Source organism: Dipodomys merriami, unplaced genomic scaffold, assembly GCF_024711535.1.
Source record: "Dipodomys merriami isolate MVZ:Mamm:240054 unplaced genomic scaffold, mDipMer1.0.p SCAF_16, whole genome shotgun sequence".
Lineage (NCBI taxonomy): Eukaryota > Metazoa > Chordata > Mammalia > Rodentia > Heteromyidae > Dipodomys > Dipodomys merriami.
In genome coordinates this window covers 9,642,124-9,669,805 of record NW_027202937.1, presented here as the reverse complement: position 1 = coordinate 9,669,805, position 27,682 = coordinate 9,642,124, and the positions used below count along the sequence as shown (strand labels likewise).

The following is a 27,682-nucleotide window of genomic DNA, read 5'->3' as shown; positions in this document are numbered from 1 at the left end:
TTTGGGTGGACAAATCTGAGTATTTCTAACCAGCCAGCAAAAAGTTGGAAGTACTGTGCTGGGGGCTGGGGGCTCACGCCTGTAATCCTAGCTACTCAGGAGGCTGAGATCTGAGACCTGTGGTTTCTGGAAGTCCATGAGACTCTCATCTCCAATATACTACTCAGAAAATGCGGCAAATGGTGTTGTGGCTCCAGTCGTAGCTAGCCTTGAGCACAAAGAGGTTCAAGGACAGTACCCAGGCCCAGAATTCAAGTCCCAGGACCAGCAAAAACAAAGCCAGAAGTGGAGACGTGGCTCAAGTGGTGGAGCGCCAGCCTTGACCCTCACATCCCTAATCCCAGGCAGCAGCAGAAGGCCTGGTGTCCTCTTGGATCACAGTAAGCCCTACGGGGTCTGTGACCTGAGGGTTGGTGACTGCGTGTGGGGTACGTGGGCAGACGAGGGCACAGGTAGAGCACCCCCAAGCCTCATCATACATTTAGGGACCCAGGGCGGGGCGGGGGGAGGCGCAGGGGGCGGGGCCGCCCGCGGCGCGGCGGGGACCCCCGACTCCCGGGGCGCGCCCCCGCCGCGCGCCTCGCCCCCCGCCCGCCCGCGGTTCGGGCTTAGCCGGTCGCCGCCTCCCCAGCTCCGCCGCGCCGCCACCTGCGCAGCCACCGCGCCGCCCCGGCCGCGCTGCCATTGGCTCGCTAAAAATGCTTCTCTAATCTGCGCTCGCCTCCCCCCTCCCTGCCTCCGCCCGGCCTCCTCCCTGCCTCCCGCCCGCTCCCCTCGCCTCGGCTCGCGCTGACCTTCCCCGGCCCGGCAGAGCCGGGAGAGACGCGGCCGCCGCGGCGCCAGCCTCCGCCTCCTCCCCCGGGAAGCCCGCCGGGCTCCAGGCCGGGCCCCGCCACACCCGTGTGGGCCCGCGGCGCCGCCGATGGTGCCCTGCGCTCCTGCCGCCAGGTAGGGCGGCTCTGGCGTTGGAACCAGAGCTCAGCTGGAGGTGGAGGTGATGGGGGGCAGCTGCCGAGGGCGAGGTTGGCGGCGGGGACGGTGCGCGGGGCAGAGCCGGGCCGGGCCGGGCCGGGCAGGGTCGGGGCAGGGTCCGGGCAGGTGTCGGAGCGGGGTGGGCGCGCGCCGGGCGATGCCCTGCGGGCGCCGCACTCGCGAGCTTCATCCAGGCAGTGCCCGGAGGTCCCTGCGCAGGCGGCGGAGGCCGTGACCCTGGGAGAGCGCAGAGGTTTTTGTTTTTGTTTGGTGGGGAGGGGGGGGGAGCAGCGGCCTGGGTGATCCAGTGGGCCTGTGTGTTGGTAGTGGTGGGTCTGGTACCAGCTGGGACGGGTGGGCTGCTGCTATCTTGGTGCTTAGGCTATTTATGGATCAGAGTGGGATGGGGAGACGCACAGCAGCTGATGCGGCCTGTCTGGTTGGGATTACAGGTACTTCCCCCTGTCCTTCCACCCCTTCCCCCATGGCTGAGTGAGGAGGAGAGGAGCAGGAGGGGGAGGAGGAGAGGGAGGGAGGGAGGGAAGGGGAGGAGAGGGGGTGATGCTGAAAGGCCCAAAGATGCAGCAGAGGCTCCACTTCACGCCTGGCCATCCCTGCTGGCTTCAGGCTGCCTGTCACATACTCTTCTCCCCACATCCTTTGCTTTCCCCTTTCAGGGGGCCATGCAAAAGGTTAAAGGGGTCATTAAGGTGCCAGGGACAGAGTGGCATCCCCCCCAGGACGAGTTTGACCAAACCCACCTTTAAATCCCAGCTTGCAGCCGTAGCTGCCTGGTAACCCCCCAAACCCAGCTCAGACCCCAGGGACAGTGACACACGTGGCTACCTTTTATTTTTCTAAGCATAACCAAAAATAGCTCCCACCGCCAGGGGCCTCTTGGCACTGCCGGGGTGCCAAATGGGCTGTCCGTCAATGGTTTAAGAAGCTCTACTCACTTTCCTGGGCATCATACATCCAAATCCCCCCTCACAACCCACTTCCCTCATAGCCCAGGTGAGATCCTTGATCCTTGCCTTCCTCCAGGTGTTCTTAGACCCAGGCTAAATCTGCCTTGTGGTATGGTTATTTATGCCTTGTCTGTCGCCCTCTAGATCAAAGTGCCTTCAGGCTAGGAGTCTGATTCATCTCTGTCGTCACCCCTGAACCCAACCAGGTTTTAGCACTAAGTAAAAGGAATGATTGCATGTGAACTCTAGGAAATAGCTGACCACCTGAAGGGTCAGGGTAACCCCCTTCTTGCTCTGTCGTTCTAAACCCCAGGACCAGAGAGCTACCCAAAGCAGACAGGTTCATTCAGGCTCTTCCTCTGCCTGAAGCTGATGGGCAGCTATGGCTTTTGGAACCAAAGGTTGAAGTTCTGCTGTTCTAGAAGGTTTTTTGATCCTCTGGTGTGAGGGCTCGGGGCCAGTCCTGGGGGCTCCTGGTGAAGGTCTCTTTGCTCTAGGCTTACTGGGTTGACCCTTGTGTCTTGGATGTTATCCTCTAACCAGGGGTCTCTGCCGCTGTCTCAGCCATTGAGAAGAAATCCCAGGCCGGCATCTGAGGGTGGAGGGCCCACCAGGTCTTCCTCAGCCCCTGGGGTCCTCTCACTAAGCTCTGATAAGTCACATGAGCTTGTCCCATGGAGAAGAAGCATGCCCAGGTGTGGAGAAGAAAGGGCTGCTCTCAGAAGCTCTGGCCTTGCCATGAGACCACAGACATAGTGTGGGAGGGCTATCAACATTTGCCATGCACTTCCTGGCCCTCCCCCCCCCCCAGCTCCCTGAAGGGGCTGAGCCACCCTCCCAACCCCCATGAGTCCCCTCCCACCCTCCCTCTGCCTCCAGCTGCTCAGGGCTGCTTTCAGTTCCTCAGCCAAGTCAAGCTCTTCTCACCTGCAAGGCCTCCTCTCTCCTGAGACTTCTCTTCCTTCCAGAAGCTTCTCCTTCTTGTACTCCACCATAATCCCCCCATCTAGGGGCCCCTATTCATGTCACAGGGTCTTTTCCTGATTTTGACTATCATCTCCCCTGAGCTATGGAGACCCTGGGTGCAGGATCTGTGTCCTGTTCCCCCCCCCCCCCATGTCCCATTTCCAGTAGCCCTAGCTTATATTTGTGGAGCGGGTGAGTGATTTGTCTCTTCACCAGCCTCAGGAGCAACCTTAGGAGGTGAGGGCCCCGGTGGGACATTCGTATGTGGCCCAGTGAGGATGCTTTGGAGAATGGTTCCCTGGCAACTGATTTGTGGCATACAAAGGACAGGGGTGGGGGCTCACTAATGTGGGGGTCCTCCCTGGAGAAGCAGGAGCTGTAATGCAGTTCCAAAGGCAACCTCAGGGGATCCTGTGGCGCTGTGGAGCCAGAGTAGCCCTTCAGAGTCCTGCCTGCCTGTAGACCCCAGCCTCCAGCATCCATCTGGCCCTGGGTGTGGCCTGCCTTTGGGCAGGCTACTAGCAGAGAAGGCCTGCAGCCAGCACCCCCACCATCCAGGGCAATAGATGGTGTTCAACACCAGAAGGGCAGGCTGAAGCCTGGAGATGGGCCAAAGGGAAAAACTGGCTCTGGGGAGACAGGAGCTGTAACACCAGGGAAATGGGTGGTGCCATCTTGGAAGAGGAGCTGGTCTGTGAAGTGGTACCCCTGTAGACCTAAAGCTCGGGCCCCTGGGCTGGAAGCATCAGAATCATGACTACTATTAACCATCACTAGGTATTAAAATCCTGAGTGGGGACTGGGGGAGGCTTGCCAGATAAAATACAAAGGCCTAATTAAATCTATTTGTTTTTCTTTTGTTGGGTGAGTCATGGGGTTTGAACTCTGGGCCTAAGTGCTGTCCCTGAACGCTTTTGCTCAAGGCTAAAGCTCTACCACCTTGAGCCATGGCGCCACTTCCAGTTTTCTGGTGGTTAATTGGAGATAAGAGTCTTATGGACTTCACTGCCCCAGCTGGCTTTGAACCACAATCCTTAGCTCTCAGCCTTCTGAGTAGCTAGGATTACAGATGTGAGCCACCAGTGCTACACAAATCTATATTTTAAATAACACATTCTTTTCTTTTTTGTAAATTGTGTGACTTGAACTCAAGGCCTGGGCACTGTCCGGAGCTCTTTTGCTCGAAGCTAGTACTCTACTATTTTGAGCCACAGCACCACTTCCAGTTTTTGAGTGGTGAATTGGAGATAAGAGTCATACAGGGACTGCCCAGGCTGGCTACAAACTGTGATCCTCAAATCTCAGCCTCCTGAGTAGCTAGGATTATAGATGTGAACCACCAGCACCCTGCAAAGCTTCTGTGTTCATATTTGCATAGCAGCGTGTTACTGCTGCACAGCTAGCTGCCGCTGGGACCCAGCTCTTAGGGCAGTGCCAGGGAGACAGGAGCTGCTTCGTCTTCACTGCAGTCACCTTGTGCTCTTTAGATCACATACAACAAGCATGATTACCCATAAAAAAACACAACAATAACCAAAATGCACTTGACAATGGTTTGGTTTTTTTGTTTTTGAATCTAAAAGATGAAATGTAAGTTGCCTTCTTCATCTGGTGGTGTTTGAGTCATGGGCTGCTATATAAGGTTTTTTTTTTGTTTGTACCTAGTTTCTCACTGGGCCCCTCATGGACTATTGCGTCTCTCGGTCTTTGCTGTGACCATGGGAGTTTCTCCCCATTGTATAGATGGTACTGAGGTGAAGTGGCTTGCCTGACATCACACAGGGAGCCGGGGCTGAGCCCGGACCCACAGGCATGCAGTCTGGCTCTAGAGGGGAGGTCCACTCTGCCTCTGTATGCCATGTCAGGGCCTGGGCAGGCTTGCTCCAAAGGCTGGGGTGGTTGATCTGTAGGAGGAGACCTGATGAAAAGGATGGCCAGCTTCAGAGGGGCAGAAGGTGGGCATTGCAGGGAAGGAGGACTCAGGATCTGGGAGGATCAGCGCAGGACATGGCAGGAGGACATGACTATAAGGCTGGTAGCCCAATGGGTCCAGATTGCTGATGCTGGACATCTTAAATGATCCACCTTATTGGACCTTCTGGGTAGGAGGTCCAGGGCTCTGCCACTCCTCCTAGGACCTGGTAGAGACCCAGCATTCCTCAGCCTCACTCTGCCACACTTGGGCCTTCCTGAGGCCACACATCCTTGGCCCTCCTGGGTCCACCTAGAGGCAGCAGAGGAAGATAGGAGGTCCAGGCTGATGACCCCATACTGGCTTACTACTTAGTGTCTCTCTCAGTATGTTTCCTCTGTGTGCCAGGTACTGGGACTTGAACTCAGGGCCTGGGAGTTGTCCTTGAGTGTTTTCATCCAGGCTAGTACTCTACCACTTAAGCCATAGCTCTACTTCCAGATTGTTTGGTAGTTAATTGGAGATGAGAGTCTCATGGACTTTCCTACCCCCAGCTGGCTTCAAACTGCAATCCTTAGATCTCAGCCTCCTGAGTAGCTAGAATTACAGGCGCGACCAACCAGCACCAGGCCTTTCCCTTGTTTCTTTGCAATTTATCAGAGAAAGCAAGTGCTTTGTGCTGTACTTTCCCACAGTGTGGACTGTATTCCCTGGAGAGGAATTTATCTCGTTCCTCTGTCCTCTCTGGAAATTGGTAGTTGGGATTCATTTGTCTTCTGACGCCTCCTCATCCAGCCATCAGTACATCCTCCTACCTCTGGCTTCAAAGGCCCTAGGACCCAGCCCTCCTCTGTTCCCTTCTCAGCCTCCACATGGAGATCCTGGACTACTGGGGCAGCATCTACTGGGGTCTCTACCCTCAACTTGGCCCTGCAGCCCAAGAGTTCCTTTTAACACCTCATTCATACCACCTATTTCCTCTGACCAATAGAGAGCTCCCTGTCATTCAGAATCAAACCAGAGCCCTGTTTTTTGTTTTTTTTTAAAATAGCCTATGTCTGTAGCAGCACACACGGTGTATGTGCGCTGGCTGCTCACCTCCTGGGATCTTATTTCAGGCCAAGACTCCATAAGTCTCTTTGCCATTTCTTTTCCTTTTTTTTTGTTTACTTTTTATTGTGAAAATACTGTACAGAGGGGTTACAATTACATGGGCAAGATAACGAGTACATTTCTTATCAAGCCTTGTTGTCTCTTCCTTTGTTTCCCTTTCCCATCCCTTCCCATCTCCCCTTCCTCCCCCCTTCCTTTATTATTATTGTTTTTTTTTTTTTTTTTTTACTAAATGTCTTTGTTGTTTTTTAATTTCTTTTTTTGTTTCTGAGACAGGGTCTTACTATGTAGTCCATGCTGTCCTTGGACTCCCCAACCCTCCTGTCTTCACCTCCCGAGGGTGGGATTACAGGTATGTGCATTCTGGGACACTGTTTGAACATGGAAATACCCTGTTTTAGAGTCTATTTATTTATTTATTTATTTATTTATTTATTTTTGCCAGTCCTGGGGCTTGAACTCAGGGCCTGGGCTCTGTCCCTGAGCTTCTTTGCTCAAGGCTAGCACCTTACCACTTGAGCTACAGCACCACTTCTGGCTTTTTCTGTGTTTGTGGTGCTGAGGAATCGAACCCAGGGCCTCAGGCATGCAAGGCAAGCGCTCTACCACTGAGCCATCTTCCCAGCCCCTTTCTTTCCTTCTTAAGAGGCATCCTCGCTGTTAGGATCTTCTTGGTGTCTGGTCTGAATCTCTTACCTGGACCCAGCAGCCCAAGGGCAGGGGGTGCTTGCCCCACACCCCACCCCTGAGCAGACTCCTCTTCCTCTGATACCACTAAGCTCTTCTCCCTCATTTCCTGTAAAATAAAACAACCCCTTGCTCACTCAGGCACTTAGCAGTGCACAAAATACTTCCCATCCCCCACAGGGTGCTGCAGAAGTAGACCCGAACCAGGGATCTTGGCTCACTGATGGACTACAGGCCTGTACAACTCAGGCAGAAAAGAGGCGCCCCAGGCTGCAGCCTGCTCCCATGTCCCCTTCTAGAACAAGCACCACAGGCTCTCCTTCTGCAGGGCTAGGGGCCTGGACCTAGTGTCCCCTTACCCTGCAATTCTGCAAGGTAATTCTCCAGACAAGGCAGCTGTGAGCAGCCAGCACCCACAGTGCCTGGGAGGGGTGCCCACCTAAGAAGGCACCCACAAGCTGCTCTATGGCCCTCAGCATTTCCTGCTTTGAGCCTGACCAGGCTCTGGGATGGTGTTTATTGGTGTAATTATCATCCCATTTCACAGGAAGTTGAGGTTGACCTAACTTGCCTGAAGTTGCACGGCCAGGAATGTGGGCAGACTGGAGCTGGGATTTCTCTTTCTTTCTTTCTTTCTTTCTTCCTTTCTTTCTTTCTTTCTTCCTTCCTTCCTTCCTTCCTTCCTTCCTTCCTTCCTTCCTTTCTTTCTTTCTTTCTTTCTTTCTTTCTTTCTTTCTTTCTTTCTTTCTTTCTTTCTTCCTTCCTTCCTTCCTTCCTTCCTTCCTTCCTTCCTTCCTTCCTTCCTTCTTTCCTTCTTTCCTTTTTTGTTGGTCATGGGGCCTGAACTCTGGGCGCTGTCCCTCAGCTCTTCAGCTCAAGGATAGCGCCCTACCACTTGAGTCACAGCGCCAGCTTTTTCTGCTTATGTTGTGCCGAGGAATGGAATCCAGGGCCTCATGCATGCAAGGCAAGCATTCTACCACTGAGCCACCTTCCCAGCCCTCTTTCTTTCTTTTTAAATTTAAGCTGTGTTTGTTAGGCCGTGCTCTACCTCTGAGCCACACCTCCAGCCATCTTCCTTTCTGTTGAATGTTGTAGGAATAAGTACCAATTATGGCTGTAATCATCTGAACTGGGCTCTGGCTGTCCAGTGGTGAAGGACACACACTATGACCTTGTTCTCCCCACTTCCCAGTCAGAGCACATGCCCAGCACTTAGTTCCTCACCATCCTGGAACTGGGGAGCTGCAGTAACCCAGTGTCACAATGACAGCCATAAACTATGTACAAGGTACTATGCTAGGCTCCTTCACAAATACCCTCTTTCTAACTAGGCTGCAGAGAGGCCTTAGTGTCCCAGCCCAAGTGTCTCTATAGGGGAAGGATCACACAGCTGCCTGGATATCTGGATATAGTTTGCTCTCTCTCTCTCTCTCTCTCTCTCTCTCTCTCTCTCTCTCTCTCTCTCTCTCTCTCTCTCTCTCTCCCTCCTCCCTCCCTCTTTCTTTCTCTCTCTCCCTTCCCCCCTCCTTTGTCCCCTGCCCCCGCCCGCCCCCAAGCAGGATATCTGGTGCCCTCTCTATCAAGAGACCCCATCAAGACGCCAGGCCGCTGCAGCCTGCTGAAGGTGTTGGGTGACTGGCAGCCATTACACCTGCCCCACTTAGCCCTGCCCCAGGCGGGGCACCTCTGATGCAGCTCTCCAGTTCTGATCTCAGCCCCCACCCCTTCCCCAGCCCATAGTGAGCCCTTCTGCCATCCCCTCAGCCAGGGCCTGAGCATGGATGGCTCCTCTCCTCTGGGTGGCATCAGAGGATCTAGTAAGCACCTGGCAGGCAAATCACAGCAAGCTTTCACTCCCACTGGAAGGCTGCTGCAGGAGGGTGTAAGGTGGGGGCCCCCAGACTTTCTGAGTGCTGGGCCTGCTCTCGCTAGGGCCTCCCACTGTCCAGCCCCCAGTATCTCTGCACCAGTGCTGGGTGCTGGAGCTCTGCTCTGAACCAGAGGTCTGGGGGAGGCTGAAGAGGGACCCTGCTCCCCACTCTAGCAGAACTGGCGGAATATTTGTGTGAACTGTGGACACGAAACAGCATAGGAGGCACATGCAAACGAGCCTACCTTGTGCACGTGACCCAGCAGGGTGGCTAAAGAACTTTCCCTCTTCACCTGTGTGGAAATATGCTGCCCATGGCCGGACAAAAGATCCATCCTTTCCTCTTATTTGTCTATTTTGAGAGAAACCACCACCATTTAGATATCTTTTTAAAACAATTCTAAATTTAATTTAATTTTATTGTATTTTTGTCAGTCGTGGGGCCTGAACTCTGGGCCTGGGCACTGTCCCTCAGCTCTTCAGCTTAAGGCTAGCGCTCTACCACTTGAGCCACAGTGCCACCTGTGGCTTTTTCTGTTTATGTGGTGCTGAGGAATCGAACCCAGGGCCTCATGCATGCAAGGCAAGCGCTCTACCACTGAGCCACCTTCCCAGCCTCCCTCCCCCTCCCTTTTTTTTTTAATGTCCCATTTTGCAAAGACTGAGATGCTGGCTTGGAACTCTCACTTAAAGCTAGCCTCCAGTAATTCATGAATTACTGATCTAGTCTGTTTGTAGTATGGACATCAGGATTGTTTCTGACATGTGGCTGTGTTTGCTTGTTTCTCAGTTATTCCTAGCTATGATGAAACACCGGAGTCAGGCTAAGCTGGTAGGAAAGAGGTTTATTTACTCACGGTCTGGAGCTTCAAGGGCATGCTGCTGGCACTGGCTGGGCTCTGTCGAGGAGCTCAGGGCAGTCGTCTTTATAATGGTGGGACTATGGGTGGGGAAGAGAACACAGCCTGAGACGGAGGCCAGGCAGTGAGGTCACTGCTGGCTGGTGGGGGCCAGAGATGGACTGGAAAGGCTCCAGGACAGAGCAGACACACCTTTCCAACGGCACTGCTGCCAGCCGGGGCCACCGGGGCCTTCTTTCTCTTCAACTCTGGGGAAATGAGAGCGTGCTTCTCTCTTGGTGAGAAAGGGTCTGGATTGAGGGAAAGTCCAAACTTGGGGACACAGGAGAGGAGTAGTTGGGGCCCAGTGGGGGAGATAGCGGCAGGGGACTGAGGATGCGGGCTGAGTGTGGGGCTCTGTCTTACACAGCTCCCCTTTTCTCAGAATGGGTCAGCTGGGAGCCGGGAAGCTGGGGGTGTTGTGGAACGTGTCTCCAACACCATTCCTCAGCCGCTGGGCAAAGTCGGTGCTGCCACCCCTGCTCTGGCAGATGAGAAAATGGGGTGGGGGTGGAATAACTGACTGGGAAAGGCAGTGCTGGGGTTTCCGGGGCATCTGTGGGCTGCAAGGGCCCTGGAGTATGGCTGGCTGCACTGTGCTTTGACTGTCCTCCCTCCCCACAAGTGAAACGTGAGCAGATGTCACAGGCCGCACCGCCGAGGGGGTCATTAGGCCATGAGAGCTCTGCTCCCAGGAAGGAGCATTGGGGTCACTCCCACAGAAGTGGGTTGTGGTGAGTTCACCCTTCTCTTGCCCTCTTGCCCTTCTGCCTTCCACCATGGGAGGACTCATTATGAGGCTCTGGCTAGATAGCTTGGCTCCTTGACCTTGGCTGCTCAGCCTCCAGAACTCTGAGAAATGAATGTGATCATTATAAACTCCCCCGTCCGCGTCTAGGCCAGAGCTTTATTTATCCCCCGGCATTCCCAGGCTGGCACTGGGAAGGACTTGCAGGCTCCACCACTAGCATCTGTTTGGACTTGTGTGTGACTGTCCTTGAACTACCAGACATTTCGTTTTCTCCAGCATCTGGTCGCCCAAGAAAGTGGCATTCAGGCCCCTCTGGGGAGGCCTGTTGGGACCATTCTGGGGTGGGTGGGGGCTTCTTCCCAGTGCCTCTTTCCATTGATTTTGAAGCCTTGCTCAAGTCTGAAGGCTGGAGAGACCTTTTTTATTTTTTGTCTTGTTTGCAGTCCCAGGGATTGAACACAGGGACTTGTGCTTACTGGGCAAGCATTCTACTTCTTGTGCCACACCCACAGTCAAACTGTGACTTTTTTTTTGGCTAATCCTGGTGCTTGAACTCAGGGCCTAGGCACTGTCCCTGAGCCTTTTTATGTTCAAGGTTGGGGCTGTATCACTTGAGCCACAGTGCCACTTCTGGCCTTTTTTTTTTTTTTTTCTGAATTCTGGGCCTGGGCATTGTCCTCAGCTCTTCAGCTCAAGGCTAGCACTCTCCCACTTGAGCCAAAGCGCCACTTCCGGCTTTTTCTGCTTATGTGGTGCTGAGGAATCGGACCCATGGCCTCATGCATGTAAGGCAAGCATGCTACCACTGAGCCAATTTCCCAGCCGCTCACTTCTGGCCTTTTCTAAGTAGTTTATTGGAGATAAGAGTCTCATGGACTTTTCTGCCCAGGTTGGCTTCAAACTGTGATCCTCAGATCTCAGCCTCCTGTATAACGAGGATTATAGGCCTGAGCCGCTGGTGCCTGGCAAACTGTGACTTTTATTGGGCTGCTACTCTCAGCCCCAGTTGTTAGGCCTTGGATGAGTTTGATTATATAGCGTGGCAGTGTCCTTGCTGGCTGTCCATCTGACCTGCCCCTGGGGATACCCAGTGTAGTAACGATTTCCATAGCCCTGTGGTCTGTGCTGACCTGGCTGTTAGCTGTGATCATCGCCCACACCCCGCATCTGCCCTTCAAACAGGGCCACCACCTGGCCTCTCTCTGTGGGGTCCAGTTGTCTTTGCTGCTGTCAGGACGCCCAGCTCTGTTCCAACAGTACCAACCATTAGGTCTTCCAAGGATGGTGCCTGGAGCTGCTCAGGGCTTTCCATTTGACTTTGGTGACTGTCTCCTGGCCTGTCTTGCAGAAGACACATGACTACTGGGTTTCTGGCCTCATCCCCAAGTCTTTTAATCTCTTCTCCCTCTCTTTGTCCCCAAGTCTCTTGATCACTTCTTCCCCTGTTTGACCCATAGGCCTGGCATCTCCCCCTCCTACTGTGTGCCATTGCCATTTCCAAACAGAGTGCTAACCCCATCCTGCCCAGGGCCTTGGGAAAATGCTTATTCTGCCATCATGGGATTGATTGTCCTTTATCCAGTTTATGTCCTGCCCCCAGCCTCCCCTTACCCTCCAGACGAAGACCAGAAGCTCCCCTGGCTCCTGCCAGATGTCCAGAAGCAGCCTTTCTCTCCCCACACCCAACCAGCAGCCTGGGGGGGGGGTCACTTAGTCCCTGCGTGGCACCCTGGAGGAGATGGTTTCAGTCTGAAGGACCTCGAGCAGGGGGTTTTGAGGGGTCTCTTCTGCATCTCATTCCTTCCCAAGCAGCTCCCCCATCCCCCAAGGGATGAGAAGACAAGTCTTTTTGGTTCTCTTGGTCCTTCCGGTCTGTCTTATGTAACCTCCATGGTTTGCCCCCTGCCGCAGCTGCAAGAGAAGAGCGCTGATATTCTAGGAGGCCCCTCGGTGCTCACACTTGGCCTTTAGTTAGTGATGAGTCACTCTCAGCCTAGTCGCCTTCTTTGAGTCTCCACAACAGCCATCTCATTCCTGGCCTTTGTAATGGATGACTCCACCCCTCACCTCCCTTCGGCTCAGACCTCAGTTCTGCGTGTCTTCTTCCTCATGGCATCCCTGCTGCCTGGTCCTGCATCTGTCCTAGCATGGTGACATGTGGGGGACCCAGCTCCCAGGTCCTGCATTCAGAAGCAGTCTCTTGGAACCTCTTCTGATACCAGCTGGGCGCCTGTGTTGGGGGGTGGGGTTGGGGGGGTGGGAGAGGTGGACGGGGGAAGGGGCACACTGGGAGGGCTCCCATGAGCACCTCTTGTATGGGGGGGTCAAGGGAGCAGGCAGGGGACAGCAGGTGGGTGCAAACACCTGGGCTTTTTTTTGAGATGAGGTCTTGCTATGGTATCCAGGCTAGTCTTGAATCTATAGGCTCAAGAATTCTTCTTGCCTTAGCCTCTGCATAGTGGTATGTACCACCCTCTCAGCAACACCCGTGGGCAAGCCTCAGTGGGCATCTGGGGAGGGCCAGCACTGGGCTGGTGCTTCAGACTTGTCCTGAATGAAGCCAGGGATCAGCCATGGTTGGATGTGAGCTGTTCCTGGAACAGGGTGGCTCTGGGAGAGGAGCTCTAAGCGTCACAGCCAGGGCGTAGAGTTCCTTAATCCCTGTGGGACCTCTGGGCTGCATGGTACACAGCCATTGCACATGAGTTGCCTGCTCTCAGCTGAAGATGGGCATGAGGGTGTCTAGGGGCTGATGTCAGTGTTGCTGCTGGAGGAGCCCGTGTGCATGTTTGCGTGGCCGGGTGACCCATTCCATTGGGTATACATGTGGTGAACTTCAGTAGGCAAGGCCAAATGGATTTCCAAAATGGCCACTCCATTTCCAGTCTCACCTGCAGTCTGACTCAGTTCTGCCTGCTTTTCTTCCTCACCAACACTTGATATGTTCTGTCCACCGTGGAGGTCTGGACATTGCTTATTTCTGCCATGCAACCAGAATGGGGCACCAGTACTCCCCACTGGGTGGGAAGATGTGTGATTTGGGGATCCCTGGGAAACTGCTGGGCTGTATCAGATATCTAAGCCCACAGATCCTCTTCACGACCAAATCCCAGCAGGCACACTGACACACTGTCAGATGGCCACACGCTGCAGGGCTTGGTTCATTATGTCTTTTCAGGCCGCGCGTCCAGCTCTGAGGGCTGGACATCACCTGTGAAACCAGCCTTATGTGGGGTCTCACGGGGACACTGAGAGGCAGCCAGGGTGACTCACCCTGCCCAACATTTCATGGTCTCCCAAATGACTTCCCCGCTGAGATCCTCCAGGCCACACAGCCCTAAAAGCTACAGAGAATGTAGCTGCTGCTTCATTAGGCAGAGGAGGAAACCGAGGCAGAGGCAGGAGTCTCGAACCCAATGGGTTCCGAATCTGGCTTCCAGATGATCTCCCAGAGCCCCTTGACTAGACATGAGACCCGCGCTTCTCTACCCTTAATGCACACAGAAGGCTCACTCTACGGGCCTTGTAAGGCCTGGCGGTCCTGAGTCTGAACTGATAACTGCACCGCAGGCCATGCAAGGCTGCAGACTTTGGGTAGGGAGGAGCTTGGTAGCACGTCTTAAGTCCTGGGCTGTCCTGGCTTTGCACTCTGCTAGGCCTCCTCCCCCCCCCCCCCCCCCCCACCTCCCACTTCTCAGTTGCTATCTAGATGTGACACATAAATGTTACGCTGGGACATATGAAGTTCAAGTGTCTCTTGGGGAACATGCCTCCTTTCTTCCCTCCCCTTCCTCTTCCTGTTCTCTTCTTTATTTTATTTTATTTTTTTTGTCAATGTGGGGCTTGAACTCTGGGCCTGGACGCTGTCCCTGAGCTCTTCAGCTCAAGGCTAACACTCCACCACTTTGAGCCACAGCACTTCTAATTTTCTGGTGGTTAATTGGAGATAAGAGTCCCAAAGACTTTCCTGCCTGGCTGGCTTTGAACCACAATCCTCAGATCTCAGCCTCCTGAGTAGCTAGGATTACAGGCATGGGCCACTTACACCTGGCCCCTGCTCTCTACTTCTCTCCTCTTCTCTTAGGGGACATGCCTCCTTTTTCCTGGAGCAAGCATCATGGGAAATGCCTCCTCTCTTCCCTCCCCTCCCTCTTCCTGCTCTCTTCTTTTTCCTTTTCCATCAACATTCCTAATTCCTACCCTCCCCTCCCCACAAAATGAGCAGGATCTCAACTAGGCATTAGTCAGAAAAGCTAGATGAATAAACTTATTTATACTAATGTGTGAATGACTCATATCTCTTCCCTCAACTCTTCCAGCGACTATTTAGATGTGCAAAAGAAGGTGTTTTTTTTTTATTTGTTTTATTTTTTGGTCCAGTCATGGGCCTGAACTCTGGGCCTGGGTGCTGTCCCTCAGCTCTTTAGCACAAGGCTAGTGCTCTACCACTTGAGCCACAGCGCCACTTCCAGCTTTTTTCTTTTTGCTTATGTGGTGCTGAGGAATCAAACCCAGGGCCTCAGGCATGCAAGGCAAGCGCTCTACCACTGAGCCACCTTCCCAGCCCAAAAGAATGTTTTTATTGTTGGAAATATGAGAGAAGGATCTACAAATATAGGCTGTGCCCCTAATATTCCCTAAATCTGGGATACTGTGGGGAACAGACATGTGTTTCCCTCAAAACTGACTAGGAGCACTGGGTTTGCCTTCTCCGAACTGAAGCACATATGCCAGGGTGGAGTTTAGGAGGAGATTTGTCCCATATTGAGATTTATAAAGGACAGAGACTAGCCTCATGCCTGTAGTCCTAGCTATTCTGGAGGCTGAGGTCTGATTATCAAGATTTGAAGCCAGCCTGGACAGGAGAGTCCATGAGATTCTTATTTTCAGTTAACCACTTAAAAAGCCAGAGGTGGAGCTGTGACTCAAGTAGTAGAGCACCAACCTTGAACACAAAAGCTAAGGGACAGCACCCAGACCCTGAGTTCGAGCCCCAGGATTAGCACACACACACACACACACATACACACACACATACACACATACACACACACACACACACATACACACACACACACACACACACACACACACACACACACACACACACACACACACACACACACACACACACACACACACACACACCAAGCTGCTAGTCCATTAGAACAGCTATTATGATGAAGGCAGAAAATGACAAGTACTGGAGGAAGTAGAGCCAGCCCCGTGCATTGGGGTGGGAATGTAAAATAGCAGCTGCTGTGGAAACGCTGTCATTCATTAAAAAGTTAAACATAGAACTACCACGGGATCCAGTAATTTGAGTCCCTATTTTCAATTGTTTGGGGTATTGAAAGAATTCGGGTACCCAGAGTTAAAAACAGGGACTCAGGCTGGGAATGTAGCTTATTGGTAGAGTGCTTACCTACCATGCATGAAGCCCTGGGTTCAATTCCTCAGTACCACATAAACAGAAAAAGCCAGAAGTGGTGCTGTAGCTCAAGAATTAGAGTTCTATGTCAGGAAAATGAACCTTTAGATATGTATTTTAATGTTTTTTTTCTTTCATGCATGTGTTTCTAACGCATTTATAAGATTATCTCTTTGTTGCTTTGTATGTCCCTCCCCCACAGTATAACCCCTGCTTTCACTATATTTGATGTCAGTATAACTTGAGGAGGAGATGGGGAAAAACCAGTTGTTTAAGGATACAGGTGGACCTGTTGCAACAATGAGAAGTACAAGTTGTCATGTCCAAAACGAGCTTTAAAACGTCGGTGCGGGGGGGGGGGGGGGGGATGGGGGGGAAGGAGAAGGATTGGGATTGTGGGGGAGGGGGGAGGCTGGGAAGGGACGTGAAGGGTAAACAAAAGGAGGAGGCTGCAATGCTTGGTAAGAAATGTACGCATTATCCTGCCCATGTAATTGTAACCCCTCTGTACAGTATGTTCACAAATAAAATAAAATTAAAAAAAAAAAAAAAAAAAAGAATTAGAGTTCTAGCCTTGAGCAAAAGCAGCTCGGGACAATGCCTAGGCCCAGAGTTCAAGCCCCAGGACTGGCCAAAAAACAAAAACAAAAAACATAAAAACCAAACAATCCCCCAAACCAGGGACTCATACTGATATGGTCACCTCACTGCTCATAGCAACATTATTCACAATAGCTCAAAATTAAAAAGAACTCAGGTGGGCTGGGAAGGTGGCTCAGTGGTAGAGCGCTTGCCTTGCATGCCTAAGGCCCTGGGTTCGATTCTTCAGCACCACATAAGCAAAAAGAAAAAAAGCCGGAAGTGGCGCTGTGGCTCAAGTGGTAGAGCGCTAGCCTTGAGCTGAAGAGCTGAGGGACAGCGCCCAGGCCCAGAGTTCAGGCCCCATGACTGGACCCCCCCCCCCAAAAAAAAAGAACCCAGGTTTCCATCAACAGATGAATGGAGAAACAAAATATGTACATAAAATGGAATATTACTCAGTCTTAAAAAGGAAGAAAATTGTGATAGATGCCATGTATGACCTTGTAGATGCCATGTAGACCTTGTGTGAATCTTGAAAACACTGTGCTAAGTGAAGGTAACAAAAGACAGATGTTGTGTGATTCTACTGAATGTGAGGTGCTTTGTGTAGACCAAGTCCCAGAGACATAAACAAGAGCAGCTGTCAGGAGCTGGGGAGAGGTAGGGATAGGAAGTTGTATAATGATGCTGAATTTCTCTTTAAGAGAATGAAAAAAAAGTCTGTAAATGGATGGTGGTGATAGTTGTCTGAACTTGTGAATGTACAAATGCCCATTGATCCACTTAAAACTAAGATGGCAAAACTTACATCATGTATATTCTATCACATTTTTTTTTGTCAGTTGTAGGGCTTGAATTTAGGTGGTTAAAGATAAGAATTACATGGACTTTCCTGCTTCGGCTGGCTTCAAACCAAAATCTTCAGATCTCAGCCTCCCGAGTAGTTATGATTACAGGCGTGAGCCACCAGCACTTGGCTCTCATGTGCCATTCTCCGATCTACATTGCCCATGTCACCCCGGCACCTGTTAAAGCTCACTGCAACTATTGTTCTTCATGCTGATTTGCTTCCTCCTCTTGTATCAGCTAGAATCCTTGTGTGTGTGTGTGTGTATGTGTGTGCGCGCGCGCGTGCGTGCACACGTGCGCCTGCATACCAGTCCTGGGGTTTGATTTCAGGGCCTAGGCACTTTCCCTGAGCTTCTTTTGCCTAAGGCTAGCACTCAGCACCACTTCTGGCCTTTTCTGTTTATGTGGTACTGAAGTGTCAAACCCAGGGCTTCATGCATGCTAGGCAAGCACTCTACCACTAAGCCACATTCCCAGCCTCAGCTAGAATTCTTTAAAATAAAAAATTGATGCCGGGCATTGGTGACTCATGCTTGTAATCCTAGCTACTCAGGAGGCTGAGATCTGAGGATTGTGGTTTGAAGCTAGCTTGGGCAGAAAAGTCCATGAGACTCTTTTTTTAAAATTTTATTTATTTTTTATTGTGAAAATACTGTACAGAGGGGTTAAAATTACATGGGCAAGATAATGAGTACATTTCTTATCAAGCATTCTAGCCTCCTCCTTTGTTTCCCCTTCCCATCCTTCCCATCCTCTCCCCGCCCCCGAGACTATTCCCAATAAACTACTCCAAAAAAGCTGGAAGTGGCACTGTGGTTCTAGTAGTAGAGCATTAGTCTTGAGCAAAAGAAGCTCAGGGGCGGTCCCATGCCTTGAGTTCAGGCCCCAAGACTGGCACCAAAAAAAGAAGAAGAAAGAGAGAGAGCGAAATGGGGGGGGAGGGGGGAAGAATGGCACATACATAGACAGGTCAGTGGTCAGGAAGATGATCCTGTATGGTCTGCTGGTGTGAAGCTGTCAGATCAGCTCTAGAGCAGGTGTCAGGGGACTTAGGGGAAGTGACTGCTCGGTGTCTGTCTCATTTCCTAGGGAAGCTGTAAGGAGACTTGTGGGCCATCGGTGTTAGCCAGTGACGTGGCGATATAAGTACATCACAGCTAATTAGTTAGACAGCTAATTGGTCAGATAGGTTTTCCTCCCTTTTCTGATGGATCAAGATCTCAAAAGGACATTTTTGTATCTATTTTCTGGATCCCACATGAGATTTCTCTAGGATAGATGTCAAGTGGTGCCATTCCCAAATCATCATCAACGCACACAATATCACCAGGTATGCCTTGGAACCAACGGAGTCAGAAAGACTACTGGGTCTATCACCGTTTGTTTTATCCGTTGTGGTACTGGGGCTTTGCACATGCTAGACAAGCACTCTACCACTTGAGCTTCACACCCCCTCAGCCCGTTTTGCTTCTGTTGATTTTCTACTAGGGGCTCATGTTTATGCCTGGGTCATCCTGGACTTCCGATCTTACTGTATTTATGCCTCCCATGTAGTTCCAATGACAGGTGTATGTCCCCATACCCAGCACTTTCTAGTGGTGGAGATAGGGTCTTGTGAACTTTTTGCTCAGGCTGGTCTCAAGCCATGATCTTCCTGGTCTCTGCCTCCTGAATACCTGGGCTTATAAGTGTGTACCACAATGCCCAACCTCAGATCTCTCTTGAAAGGATTATTTCAAATGATTGAAAATTGTGATCTCTGTTCAGCTGAGTGAGCCCTGTAGACCATGGAGAAATCAACTCAAAATGGCTTCAGTCATTGTTTCCCATATTGCTTGCTAAAATGTGACTCTAAATCAGGAAGTCTTGGCATCTGGGGTGGAGCCTGAGATTTTCCCTTCCTAAGGAGCTTCTCCTCCTCTTCTCCTCCTCCTCCTCCTCCTCCTTCTTCTTCTTTTGCTTCTGCTTCTTCTTTTTCTGCTTCTTCTTCTGCTTCTGCTTCTGCTTCTTCTTCTTCTTCTGTTGTGGGGCTTGAACTAAGGGCCTAGACACTGTCCCTGAGCTCTTCAGTTCCAGGCTTAGTGCTCTACCACTTTAAGCCACAGCACCACTTCCAGTTTTCTGGTGGTTAATTGGAGATGAGTCTCATGGACTTTCCTTCCCAGACTGGCTTTGAACCCTGATCCCCAGATTTCAGCCTCCTGAGTAGCTAGGATTACAGGTGTGAGCCACCAGTGCCTGGCAGGAGGTAGGATTCTTAAGCTTGGCTGTCTCTGCAAATACATGGGAACACTTTTTGCTGTGGTTTAAATATAGAGTTTCATTTGTGCTCTACCACTTCAGTCCCATTTCTAGTCCTTTTGCTTTTTAGCTCACTTTTCAGACACAATTTTACACTTTGTTTGATTAGCCTCCTGAGTAGCTAGAATCACAGGCATGTACTACCATGGCCAGCTCTTGGGGGTGCTTTTCTGTGTGCCAGTCCTGGGGCTTGAACTCAGGGCCTGGGCACTGTCCCTGAGCTTCCTTTTACTCAAGGCTAGCACTCTACCACTTGAGCTAGAGCAGAACTTCCAGTTGTGTATGTGTGTGTGTGTGTGTATGTGTGTGTGTGTGTGTGTGTGTGTGTGTGTGTGTGTGTGTGTGTGTGTGTGTGTGTGTGTGTGTATGTGTATGCTGATTCTGGGTCTTGAACTCAGGGCCTGGGCACTGACTCTTGAGATTCTTTTGCTGAAGGCTAGTGCTCCACCACTTAAGCCACGGCTCCACTTCTGGATTGTTGTTAATTTTAGTGGAGATGAGTCTCATTGGCTTTTCTGTCTGGGCTACCTTTGAATTGCAATCCTTAGATCTCAGCTTTCTGAATAGCTAGGATTACAGACAGAAGTCGCCAGTACCCAGCCCAGTTTTGTTTTGTTTTGTTTTGTTGGTTGGTTGTAAGGCTTGAACTCTGGCCCTGGGCGCTGTTCCTCAGCTCTTTAGCTCAAGGTGAGCGCTCTACCACTTGAGCCAGAGTACCCCTTCCAGTTTTCTGGTGGTTAATTGGAGATAAGAGTCTCACAGACCTGCCTGGGCTGGCTTTGAACCCTGATCCTCAGATCTTAGCCTCCTGAGTAGCTAGGGTTACAGGTGTGAGCTACCAGTGTCTGGCAGCTCAGATTTAAAAAAAATTTTTTTGGGGGGAGTAGTTTATTGGAAATAGAAGTCTTATGGACTTTGTTACCCAGGCTGGCTTTGAATTGAGATCCTCAGATTTCAGCCGCCTGAGTAGTTAGGAGTACGGGCGTGAGCCACTGGATTTTTGGGGTGCACTTTAAAAATACCTTGCTGCTTGGGTCCTGCACTTGAGTATACCAATAATGTCTGCAACCAACACTCACTTCCACAAATAAATCAGACCTTCCTACAATCTTTGCACACCCCCCCACAACACAACCTTTGCATACACACATACACACACACCACCACCACCACCACCACCACTTTTTTGTGTGTCTGTTACTGAGACTTGAAGTCAGAGCCTCTAGCCCTCATTAGTCTTTCTTGCTCTTGGCTAGCAGGCTACCACTTAAGCCACACCTCCAGCCCACCCACCCACCTTGCATGATGAGTTCAGGAATAGAGGCAGAAACACCACAGAGTCCTAGGTATGGGACTTTTGGGGCAGAGTTTTCTGTGTGCAGGGTGAGCAAAAAGCACAGCCCCTTTACCCTCCTCCTTGTGGGTGGGCGGGCCCCAAGGGGCTCTGGGCTCTGGCAGGTCACCCTCGGCTTACCCCCAGTATTATTGCTAATGCTATTTTACCAAGAGCTTAATCATCACACTAAATATAGCATGTGACTTTAAAGGTTGGCTGCAGCCTTACAGGTGACTTTTGCACTTTTTGGGGCCAAATTTTTTGCCCCCAAAATGCAGTCCTATCGCAGAGCCTCTATGCAGAACTGTCATATCTATCACAGCTAGATTTTGATGTATAAGAATTCCATCAAGACTGACATTGAACATGCTTACTTTCTTTTGTGTGCTAGTACTGGGGTTTGAACTCAGGGCCTGGCTGCTATCCCCCTTAGCTTTTTTCCTCAAGCCTAGTACTCTACCACTTGAGCCACAGCTCCACTTCTGGCATTTTTGGTAGTTAATTGGATAAGAGTCTCATGGTCTTTCCTGCCTGGGCTGGCTTCGAACCATAATCCTCAGAGCTCAGCCTCCTGAGTAGCTAGGATTATAGGTGTGAGCCACCAGTGCCTGGCATGAATCCTAACACTGAGCTTTCTATGACGTGGCGATGCTCACACTGGCACTGTGTAGTTGATGACCTCTAGCTGTGTGTGACTACTGAGCATGTGACATGTGATAAAGGAAACTGCTTTGTGTCTGGGTGGTACTAGGGCTTGAACTCAGGGCATGGGTTCTGTCCCTAAGCTTTTGAATCACAGCTCTATTTCTGGCTTTTTGGTAGTTAATTGGCGATAAGAGTCACATGGACTCTCTTGCCTGCGCTAGCTTTGAACTGCAACCTTCAGATCTCAGCCTCCTGAGTGGCTAGGATCACAGGCATAAGCCACCAGGTTGGGCTAAAGAACTAATGATTTTGTTTGAAACTGAGTTTCCAACTTCATTTAATTCCAATTAATTTAAATAGTCACATGACACTAGTGACTTCCGTACTGCACAATGCAATCTGCCCTCCTCACATGCTGGCTCAAGATGGGCCACAAGAGGTGCTTGTGCATGGTAGGCCTAGAGCTGGGTGGATTCTGATTGAGGTGGCACCAGGCCCATCAATCTCAACCTTCAGGCCTCTAACATGCCACAGAGGGCCTCTGTTGTTCGGAATATTGCAAAAAGAAAATACTGCAATGAAATTGATTTTTTTATAAGCTGTGATGGCTAGAGCTATTGAGAAACCTAAAATTTTTGCTTTGATGAGAATTGTTACAATTCAACATAGAAATTGTAGTCATCTTAGTCTGATTGGAAATTCTACACTGTAATTAATTAACAGATGATTTGTTTGCCATTTTTGAAAATACAGAGTTTGTTTGGAAGGAAATAAGAATGATAGGAGAGAGGGAGAGAGGGAGGAAGGATGGAGGAGAAAGAGAGATGGAAGGGAGGGAGAAAGGGAGGATTGGGAGATTTGGCCAGATGTGGTAGTATACGCAGAGGAATAGAGAGTTCAAGGCCAGCCTAGGCAAAGTTAGCAAGACCTTATCTCAAAACAAAATATAGCTGCGTGTAAGTGGCTCATGCCTGTACTCCTAATTACTCAGGAGGCTGAGATCTGAGGATTGTGTTCCAAAGCCAGCCTGGGCAAGGAAGGTCAGTGAGACTCTTATCTCCAATAAACCACTAGAAAACTGAAAGTGGTGCTGTGGTTCAAGTGGTAGAGCACTGGCCTTGAACCGAAGAGCTCAGTGCCCAGGCCCAGAGTTCAAGGCTCACAACTGACCAAAAAAAACCCAAATATATGTGTGTGTGTGTGTGTGTGTGTGTGTGTGTGTGTGTGTGTGTGTGTGTGTGTGTATATGTATGTATGTACATATGTATACATGTATATGTACATATATATGTATATATGTATATATGAAAGGGCTAGAGTGTAGCTCAAATGATGGAGTCCTTGCGTAATATGTTCAAGGCCCTGGGTTCAATTCCCTGGACTGCAAAAACAAAAAAAGCAAATTCCAGGGAGGTATGGAGCAGGACATCTCATTCACATGTGTCTGATGTTGAGGATTGTTCAAAAAAGAAACACAACTTGGCACAAAAATACTTCTGAGAGGACTTCTGTCCAGCAACTGTCTATGTATTCCTCTTCAGACTAGCACCATTCTTGTTTTTGTTATTGTTGTTGTTGGTGGTGGTGGTCATGGGTTTGAACTCTGGGCCTGAGCACTGTCCCTCAGCTCTTCAGCTCACGGCTAGTGCTCTACCACTTGAGCCGCAGTGCCACTTCCAGTTTTCTGGTGGTTAACTGGAGATAAGAGTCTCCCGGACTTTCCTTTCCTGGCTGGCTTTGAACCCTGATCCTCAAATCTCAGCCTCCTGAGTAGCTAGGATTATAGGCGTGAGCACCGGCGCCTTACTCATTATTGTAAGTAATCCTGTGGCCAAGGATTGCTTCAACATCTGCTGCCATCCTCCTTATTCTGCCTTCATAAGCTTCCGTCTTGAGCTGGGGTGTAGCTCAGTGGCAGACACAGCTTAGCATGTACAAGGTCTTGGATTACACACATACGCTACCCTGCCCACACACTCCAGTGCACAGCTGTTCCCAAATAAACCTAGTTCATCTTTTGAGGATCTGGTATTTGGCCTGACAGTGTGCTGTCAGCCTGTCAGCCAGGCCCAGGCTGCATGGAGTGCTGTGTAGAGCTGAGCCTATTTGAGCCACCTGTGTCAGACTGTTCTGAGCTTCCTTGTCTAGTTTGGTTCCCTTAAGATACCAAGGTGAGGAAGGGCTGGGGCTACCCTGTTTGTCAGCGTGGAGATCTGTCCATCCAACCAAGAAGGTCCTGAGCTCCACATTTAGAGAGAGCCTGGACCCCAGCCTCTGCACCATTGTAGCCCAGGCTGACTTCAAGACTTCAAACTCCATCTCCCTGCCTCAACCTCCTTTTTTTTTTTTTTTTTTTGGTCCATCGCAGGGCTTGAACTCTGAGCCTGGGCGCTGTCCCTCAGCTCTTCAATTCAAGGCTAGCACTCTACCTCTTGAGCCACAATGCCATTTCCGGTTTTCTGTCTGTTTATTGGAGATTAGAGTCTCACGGACTTTCCTGCTCAGGCTGCCTTTGAACCTTGATCCTCAGATCTCAGCCTCCTGAGTAGCTAGGATTACAGGCATGAGCCACCAGTGCCCAACATGCCTCAATCTCTTGAGTACTAGGATTACAGGTGTGCACCACCTCACCTTGCCTCATGCAATAGTACTTCTGCTTTGTTTGTTTATTCATTTGTGTTACAAAGGATTGAATTCAGGGCCTCATGCATGCCCAAACTACTGGGCTACATCCCAAGCCCTTCATTGCATTTTGAATTGAAGTATAAGTTATGCTTTGCTGTTGTTTTGTGTTTGGGCTTTGAGAATTGAATCCAGAGCCTTGAGCTCATTAGGCAGCAATCTATCACTTGAGCTATGCTCCCAACTCTTTTATTTTATTTTTTATTTATTTTATTTTATGGTCGGTCGTGGGGCTTGAACTCTGGGCTTGGGCGCTGTCCCCACACTCTTCAACTTAAGGCGAGGGCTCTACTGCTTGAGCCACAGAGCCACTTCCGGGTTTCTAGTGGTTTATTGGAGATAAGAGTCTCACGGACTTTTCTGCCCAGGCTGGCTTTGAACCTCAATCCTCAGAGTAGCTATGATTACAGTCGTGAGCCACCGGCACCTGGCCTCTTTTGTTTTTGTTTTGTTTTTGAAATAGGGTCTTGGGATCCCTCTAAATTTGCCTGGGCTGGCCTTGATCTCTTGGTCCTCCTACCACCTGAGTATTTGGGATTACAGTCAGGTACTATCATGCCTGGGTAGGTTATGAGTTTTTTTGTGTTTCTTTTTTTTTAATGAAAGCATAACAAATCTCAGCTATGCAAATCAATGAATTACACACCTATCAGATGAAGATAACAGGCTTGCTGTTTTCAGAAGCATCCACCGTTCTGAAATTGATTTTTCAGAAGTTGCTTTGCCTATCCTTGATTTAGTGATAGTGTTTTTGAGTGTATCCCTTTGCATAGCCTTTTTTATTTTTAGTTCATATTCTAGGCAATACTGTATAGCTTTTGGCCTATACCCATACCTGACTTTCTACTCATCTGCTCACCTCCCATCTACTGGCACCATTTCACTAAATCCAGGAGAAGCATAGAAAACTTGACCTCACTTTAAGACCCTTTACTCTACCCGTTTAGATCTAATTGTTTTAACTAAGTCCTCTGCGTGCTCTGAGAGGCACATCCAACAGTATTCCCGTGATTGCGTCGTATCTCCAAATGATTTTACAAAAACTCAGCTGGGCGCTGGTGGCTCACGCCTGTCATCCTAGCTACTCAGGAGGCTGAGATCTGAGGATCGCGGTTCAAAGCCAGCCCGGACAGGAAAGACCGTGAGACTCCTATCTCCAATAAACCACCAGAAAACGGGAAGTGGTGCTGTGGCTCAAGTGGTAGAGCGCTCGCCTTGAGCTGAAGAGCTGAGGGACAGCGCCCAGGCCCAGAGTTCAAGCCCCATGACTGACAAAAAAAATAAAAAAACAACTCAATACAAGAAGAATCTATCACATTCATTCACCATTTTTCCCTTTCTCCTTTCCTTTCCTCCCTCCTGATGGCCCAAGGCTTTTTCTTTCGTCATTTCCTTTCTGTTCTTGGAATGGCCTTTAGCGCTCTTTCTAGTTTAGCCATTCTCCACTTCTGAGAACACGGGATCCCATTCATTGCTGAAGGAGATTTTCTCCAGATGTGGCTTCCAGGTTTCAATCCCTTTCACTCACTTCCTGGCTTCTGACTTGCATGTGTTTTTCCTTTTAGATAATGTTCCTCTCCCGCCTTCCCTCTTCCCTCCTCTCTCCCTCTCTTCCTCTCTCCCTCTCTCTCTGTCTCTCTCTCTCCGATTCTGTCTGTCTCTGTGTCTGTCTGTCGGTCTCTCTCTCTCTCTCTCTCTTCAGATTTTGAGCAGTGAGGACTGAGCTGCTCCAAGCCTTAGTTTACACACATATGGGATGATTCACTGTGTAAAGACAATTGTGTGAGCCGAGCACTGGTGGCTCATGCCTGTAATACTAGCTACTCAGGAGGCTGAGATCTAAGGATCGCAGTTCAAAACCAGGTGGGGAAGGAAAGTCCATGAGACTCTGATCTCCAATAAACCATTCAAAAACCGGAAGTGGCACTGTGGCTCAAGTGGTAGAGCTTTAGCCTTGAGCTGAAGAGCTGAGGGACATTACCCAGGCCCAGAGTTCAAGCCCCATGACCAACATCAACAACAAAAAGACAATCCTGTGAGTGGAAAGCACCATGCATGCTGCCTAGGCTTAGCCAATCATACTTGATGCTGAGTAAGGATTCTTTGCAGCCTCTGGTGGCCTTTCAGAGCCCCCTGGACAATCTACTCTTCCTCATTCCCAGTGTCCATGAATGTGTCCAGCCTCCTGCCCAGATCCTCAGTGGATCTTGGCCAGTTTATTCCTCCAGAGATACCCAGCCCTGCCCACCATGCCTGGGTAAGTGTTGGAGAGGACTCTGGCATTTTGACAGTCATGGTAGCATTATGCAAATGCATGCAAAGTAGCAGCTAATGAGCCCTGATTGCATTTGCCCTGGTGCTGGGGAACACATGGATGACTGCTGAGATGGGGGAAGGGGCACTGAATGCTGTAAATGTGTGTGTGGGTGTGTGGGGGGGGTGGACAGGGAAGCAAGGTCGAGGACAGCAGAAAGGCAGCTGCCCTATGGCCTGGGCAGATTTTGCCCCTTGCCTGTAGGCTGGCCCTGCCTTGGGGACAGGAGTTGAGGCCAGGTGTGAGGGGTGTAGGGGTCCTTTCTGGGACCCACACATAGGGGAATAGATGCAGATGGGGCCCGGTTAGGCTGACTGCTCTCTGTGCTGGGGAAGTAGAGGGCAGCAGGAGGGACGGCTTCCCCCGCGAGATCCATCTGGACTCTGGGAGTGTGGGAGGGCAGGGCTCCTGTTGGCCACACAGCAGCTGTCTTCAGTAGCCCAGATTGAAAGGCTTGTTAGGAGAAAGATGATCCCGAGCCGGGGGCCGGCAGGTGGGCAGGGGGCTCTGCTTTCAGCATGGGAACTCAATCCCTCCCTGCTCCCCAGCTGAGGCCTCCTCCCTCTCCAGGGCCCCTCTCTGCTCAGGGGTACTTGGCACCCCACCCTCTTGGCCTGGGGCTCCCCCTGCCCTCTGCTAAGCACCTTAAGGCCTGGGAACAGCTGATGGCAGTCTTCTTCCAAGTCTAGAAGCCACCTCTGGTCATTTGGAGGACCTCATGCCCACCACTTGACTAGAACTTCAAGCGTGCATGACCCTGTCCTGTCCTTAATCTAAAGATAAGAACTGAACTTGACTATGAAACTTTTCGTACTTGAGTGGCTGTTGCCATGTTTCCCAGTTAGATCCTTAACCAACCCTCCCTCCCTCCCTCCCTCCCTCCCTTCCTTCCTTCCTTCCTTCCTTTTCTTCTTTCCTTCCTTCTCTCTCTCCCTCCCTCCCTTCTTCCCTCCTTGGTACTAGGGTTTGAACTCAAGACTCTAAGCTTGCTAGGAAGATACTTTATCATGTGAGTCTCATCCTTAGCCTTTTTTCCTTATTTTGCCAGTCCTGGGGCTTGAACTCAGGCCCTGGGCACTATCCCTGAACTTCTTTTGCTCAAGCATAACACTCTACCATTTGAGCCACAGCTCCACTTTTAGCTTTTTCTGTTTATGTGGTACTGAGGAATTGAACCCAGGGCTTTGTGCAAGCTAGGCAAGTACTCTACCACTAAGCCACACTCCCAGCCAGCTTTAGCCTTTTTACTTTAGTTATTCCAAGGTAGTCTCTCAAATTTTTGTCTAGGCCCAGCCTCAGACTTCAATCCTCCTATTTATAGCCTCCCACACAGTTGGGACTATAAGCTCATGCCACCACATCTGACCTCTTTGTTGAAATCGTTGTCATTCACTTTCTGAC

At 50.5% G+C, this 27,682-nt stretch overlaps 1 protein-coding gene across 2 annotated transcripts in view; it reads left to right on the top strand.

The window, feature by feature from the left end:
- Positions 1-753: 753 nt before the first annotated feature.
- The window catches only part of Pacsin1 (protein kinase C and casein kinase substrate in neurons 1), a 46,648-nt gene continuing 19,719 nt past the window's right edge, over positions 754-27,682 (top strand). Inside the window, exon 1 of one of the 2 annotated variants that reach the window (XM_070023944.1) lies at positions 754-948. The gene's annotated coding sequence lies outside the window, so the exon portion shown is untranslated. Of the gene's footprint in view, positions 949-6,262; positions 6,284-27,682 lie in introns of those variants that run through there. The other variant, XM_070023945.1, reaches the window with a different exon arrangement.